We start from the raw sequence: 6,000 nt of genomic DNA on the forward strand, positions 1-6,000 counted from the left end.
TAGAGTAAAAGGTCAGATGTCTCCTTATATGTCCAATGGTGCTGATTATGAGTAAAATTGCACTAAATGTATTTCAGGGATTTACGTGGGATCTACCAATAGGTTTCTTAAAGTGCTCACAAATTCACATCGAGGAGTCAGTTTTCGTAAAGGGAGCAGAATTTCGAACCCAGAGCACTCCAGTTTCAGAAACCATTCTCAACAATGCAAACCTTATACTGAGAACAAAGATTTTAATATCATCGGTCTTACTGTCAACCCTTAAGATTTAACCATCCTTCAGTCATTATTTATAAAACAGCCTGTGCCATTGTTAAATACTCAGACGTATTCAACCCCCCTGTATTTGTCTTAACCTCCTGTGGTGTTTTGTTTCATTTCGTTCCCTGGTGTCTCACCTCTAGGTCAGTTGTGTTTTTATTTATTTCATTCTTGCTCTTTGTTATTTAATTATGATTTTTATCGATCTTTTTATGTGCAGACCTGAAGATGTACTTATGTATATCAGTCAAAATTACGAAACGTCGGCAATAAAATAAAAGACAGCCTAGTTATGTTTGGTTTTCGTTCGTCTTCCTTTCAGTGTATATAAATATACATACACACACATTATACACACACACACACACACTTAAGTTGCACACTGTTTGTACCATGCTTTCCAGATACACGAAGGCATACTCATATCAATCAATTAAAAATAAAATACGTAATAAACAAACGAAAGCGCAAGAATGTATAACCGTACGTCAAACGTTCCTTTTGCGCATTTCCCCACCTTTCAATCTCTGTGTACGACCTGACATAACAACCTCGTTACCCTTTGTTTACATTCCAGCGCTTCTCTTCTTCTGCCGCTTTTGCTAGGAATCAGCTCGACCATCCGGGGACGCTTGATTTATTTATTGGTTTCTCCCCTGATACGTCCGTGCCTCTATTAGTATTGCAGGTTTTTCACGCGGGTAACTTTCAAGCATTTGGCAATTCTTGATTATGGCACGAGAATTTTATATTTTATAACGAACATACACTTGCATTACACACACACACACATATATGTATATATTATATAATGTATAATGTGTGTATATATAGAAGTAATCTTACTTTCACCATTAGATCCTTGAACATCAACTCATTTATTTTTTGGACTGCTTTATTTTACTGGCCAACTATTCCAATTCTTTTTTTTTTATATTCACAAATATTCAGCCTTAAATACCGTCTGCTATCGAATTCACTATACCTTGAGAATAACTTTCTTGAGCCAAGGGGAATTATGACTAATAAGTTCTGCGCCGGCCAGGATTCGAACCATAACCTGGTTTAGAAACAACGATAGGCAGTGACTTTGACTTTAACCACCCAGATAGCAAGAGTGATATAAGGTGATAGCGACTTTACGGTAAATATGCCTGTCGAATTCAGGTTCTGTATTTCAATGGTATTTGTGGTGTGCTGTCTGTGATTAAAAGAAAAGGTTACTCTGTGTGCAAGCGACAAAAATTCATAATTAGCCAAGCGTTACAAACTTATCCGTCAACTGCTTATAAAAAGCACACTTGTCCTGCTGTTAAAAAAAAACCCGTTTTGTTTTTCGAAGCATATTAAAAACGCTAAAATACACTATAGTTTCCAGAGCAACTGGTGTCCTTTTCAGGTGATTACCGTATAATTAGATGAAAGATGGAAAGTTACACATGTTAAAAGAAGACATCGAGGAAAGATATAGCTATCTTCGGTCATTACCAAAGAGACAGTCTTAAAAACAATTGTTAATCATTCAGTCTTGACCATCTTGTCAAGGTAGGCTGCTTGGATAACATAGTTATATAGGATAATAAACTTTCAAACTTGTAGTTTCCATCATTTAAGTTAAGATTAAGTACTGCCCTAATGAGGCAGCTTCAAATGTTTTCGTTTTGTGTGTGTGTGTAATCACTTGAATGATGTAAACTACTGTACAGGTTTGAAAGTTCATTATCCTATCATGTAACCTAAGCAGCCAACCTTAACAAGGTAGGCAGGTCGTTGGATTATTAACAGTTGTGTTTTTGGACTGGCAGTTTGGTAATGGCCAAAAATGGTTATTAATCTTTCTTTGATGTCTTCTTTTAACATACGTAACTTTCTTTTTTGAAGAGGAGTGAATTTTGGCGTTTTTAATACATTTCGAATAACTAAACGGGATTCTAATTTATTTGTAAGAAGTTGACTGACAAGTTTATAACGCTTGGCTAATTATTAATTTTTGTCTCAGACAAGCGTGACTGTAATTTTGTAACCACAAAGAGTAAGCGGCAAATATCATGTAAGTGCAGAACCTGAATTCGACAGGCTTATTTACGTAAAGACCATACCAACTTCTGTCACTCTTGCAAGCCGGGTGTTAAGGTCTAACTCATATAGCTGACTCTTGAGTCCCCAATATTTATTGTGTATTGCAATACAAAAGCAAGGTGCTTTTGACGACAAAGTTTGAAGTAACATGTTGACTATGTCTATGATGAGAGTTATGACGATATTAGTTAAAAATTATTGATAATAGTCTCTGTTATAACATTCTTGATGTACAGTCACGTTCATTACTGACGGTACGGTGTACTTTCGTTTTCGTTCACGAGTGAAAAGAATTACAGGGCTGGCAAGCACACGCAATCTCCCGAAACAATAACAACACAAGAAAATTCGCCTCCCTGACTCCGAGAGGTTGGCATGCCTGAAAGGGCGCGAAAACAATGCAGCAACTTGTCAGGTGACATACAGTGGCATTCAGCATTTAGCCTACTTCTCGCTGACCCGACGTTGGGATGATAGAGCATCTTGGGCAACATCAAATAAATTCTGGAGCCGAAAGACAGGAAACCTCATTAGCTATACTGAGTCATAATAGAAATGCATTGAAATAATATCCTCCCCATAGAAATTAGCCATAAATTCAATATAAGTCGGACAACAGTATGCAGGTGGATCAAACATTTCAACGAAGAGAACCTCAAGAATCGGCCTAGAACAGGAGGCCACGGTGCACTACTCGAGAGCAGGATGACCAGATCATTGCTAAAGTCACCTCATAGCCTATAGCAACTGCTGTGAAAGTGAAAAAAGAACTAGGTCTTCAAGTCTCTAATGTTACGGTGAGAAGAGATTGCTCAACCAAGGAATTCACCACCGAAGTCCGGCTATCAAACTCTCCCTGTCTCAAAATCACCAAGAGCAACCAGTAGCTTTCGCTCTTCAGTATCTACCCTTTGAATCAAGATTCTGGGATAACGTTATATGGTGTGATGAGAAGACTTTTGCTAGCGACGAACATGGTATACTCCACTGCTGGCGACCTAATAACACAAGGTAAGTAATTAATGCCGCAAGTTTTGGTTTTCATGTAGGCTTAGGCCTATGTGTAACATGGACTTTCTTTACTACACTGATTAAATATCTACAAGCTCGTTAAAATATAACCTTTCTTTTTACTTTCAAGGATAGCAATTTAAGCCTCTTAGGATTCCCATGAATTAACTATCGAGAGTGAGAAAACATTCTTCATGTCAATGTAAATTCCTTGTTGCTGAATTTTATGAATAGTGGTGATATTCAGCGTTGATATTTTCGTTTATTTGCGATAACTTTTTTTTTCGTATCTTAAACTTTAGGTTCAATAAAGAAAATATTCAACCGTCGCGGCGAAGTGAAAAAAATTCAGGGCGGAGTGTGATTCCCCTCGACGAGGGTTTAACCGGAGAGCAATATGTAGAAATTCTTGATGAAGCCCTGATCCCATCGGCGAGGAAACTGCTACCGGATCATTTGCCAATCTACCTTGTAATGGACAACCCTTCTGTTCATAACTCAAAAGTTGTCAGTGAATGTTTTGCAGAACAGAACAATGTTATACGTATAAGCGGGCCTGCGAAATCTCCTAACCTCCCCGATTGAAATCTTCGGGGAGAAATGGTAAAGGAATGGGACACTGGGACAATAAAAACCAAACCTGTCACTGATCAAACACTGTCTGTCAGTGTGGGAATCATTAAGACCGAAAAGAGGGATGGATAATTATTGTCAAACGTTAGTAGTTTCAATGCCAAATAGGCTCAGAGCTGTGATTGCCAATGATGGAGGTCATACTAAATATTACTTATTTTTTCTTATTCATATTTATGTTATAGGCTACAACTTAACTCATTATTCAAATAAATGTATAGTTTCACCTTTATAAAAAAGGGAAATTTATTTACTGTTATACCAAAGCAATATTAATTTATATTATACCAAAGGAATATATATTTACTACTACCTTTTATTCACAATCATAATGTGTAAGACACAGAAGGAAAATTAAATTATTTTTTGAACTGTTGTTAATTGAGAGAGACTGTTTTTTATGCTTCATATTTCCATTTTGTTCTTACATGATTGAATTGATTATTATCATTTATATTTAGTGTTTTAGGACATTTCGCGTTTCATATTTCAATAAAATTTTCAAGTGAATTATTGTGTTTTTGTTCCTTTTATCCTTTATGGTTCAGCTAAATAACAATAGACTTGCATCAATACTTATTATATGCAAGATAAGCAGGCATTACGCCTAACATGAACAACTTAATACAAACAAATGTTTCCGACAAACAGACCCAGTAATGACATTTAATTCTTTGGGAGCTTGAATATTGAAACCATGCAAGAAAATATGAAAAAAGTAAAACAAATTTGACATTTCGTAAGGTTGCATTTTATGCTCCGCACACGTCATCGTGTTTTCGCCTTGACATTCTGAACTACCTCCTTACCTTGATCAAATGTTTTATCACTAAATTGACTCTTGGTTGGTTATAAGAGTACTTTTAAAGCTATATGAGTCGTAAGAGAAATTTTAAAAGATCATTGGATGAAAAACTCATGCTAGACGCTAATAGGTCTAAGATCACCGAGCAACAGAAACTTGATAGTACTACAATACATCTCCTTAAAGCTTCGAATTTTAGACCTATAAAGAAAAGAAGGAAGGAAATTGAACACAATACCACAATACCAGCGACAGATGATCTCAGATCGAAGTGGAACTGAGAAAATAAACTTCGTTCTATGGTTTCAAGATCGAAAGATGGAAGGAATCAACTTTCCAAGCAGTGAAACCTGTCGTAGCCTTGCAAAGCATTCACTGATATTTTACAATAGGCCTAATAACGGGGTGTCTACAATAAAAATGCAGTACGTACAAATACTATTACACTCACCAAAAGCACAATAAAGAACGTTAAATTTCACTGACAGACAGCTGCAAAAGCACCCTTTAGAACAGATCAGACAGATGTAAAAACACCAACCATAACAGATGCAAGAGGTACTCGATGCCTCGGCTTGGGAATACTAAACCGTTTGGCTACTCCAGGAAGACGGTTCTTTCCCGCCAAAATGCAGGAAATTCATTGCTTTAAAAAAAAACTGCCATCAACTATTTTCGAGAAATATATTAAATTAGACTTAAAACTTAACTGGACAAACCTTTGGTTCACGTTAATGAAGAGGATAACTTGACACTTTGCCGAAAACAGTGCGCGCTGCCAGTCTCTCATCCACTCGCTGCTGCAAACCTCTCAAGACTGATAATCACTTATGACCAGTCACCAGTGCTGTCCTTTTTCCGTTCCAAAAATTCCGCCGTTTTCTTCCTGAGGTAAACAAGACCGGATTAAGACTAAATAGTACATTTGGAGTAATGATTAAGTCAAGATTTTTAGTATTTGTTTTATTCCTTTTTTTAGACTAACTAATCTTGGTAGTTTAGTGCGAATCAGAATCCTTAATTGTATTGGTTTCTTTGTTGTTCAGTAATTTGATCGTATTCAGAGGAAATAATGAATAAGTAATAGTATAATTATGACTTCAGTTTCATCATCGTCAGAAGAATTTTACATTCGCACATGTTCTTGGGAATCATTTCACAGCAGGATAAATTATCTTGTCATTTAATGCATGATTGATATTGGTTCTATT

At 36.4% G+C, this 6,000-nt stretch overlaps 1 protein-coding gene across 1 annotated transcript in view; it reads right to left on the reverse strand.

Annotated features, from left to right (window-relative positions):
* The window catches only part of LOC136826299 (protein APCDD1-like), a 205,208-nt gene extending 199,573 nt beyond the window's left edge, over positions 1-5,635 (reverse strand). Inside the window, exon 1 of the mRNA XM_067083527.1 lies at positions 5,509-5,635. The gene's annotated coding sequence lies outside the window, so the exon portion shown is untranslated. The remainder of the gene's footprint in view (positions 1-5,508) is intronic.
* Positions 5,636-6,000: the final 365 nt, after the last annotated feature.

The sequence above is a fragment of the Macrobrachium rosenbergii genome, chromosome 40 (assembly GCF_040412425.1).
Source record: "Macrobrachium rosenbergii isolate ZJJX-2024 chromosome 40, ASM4041242v1, whole genome shotgun sequence".
In the NCBI taxonomy this organism is placed as follows: domain Eukaryota; kingdom Metazoa; phylum Arthropoda; class Malacostraca; order Decapoda; family Palaemonidae; genus Macrobrachium; species Macrobrachium rosenbergii.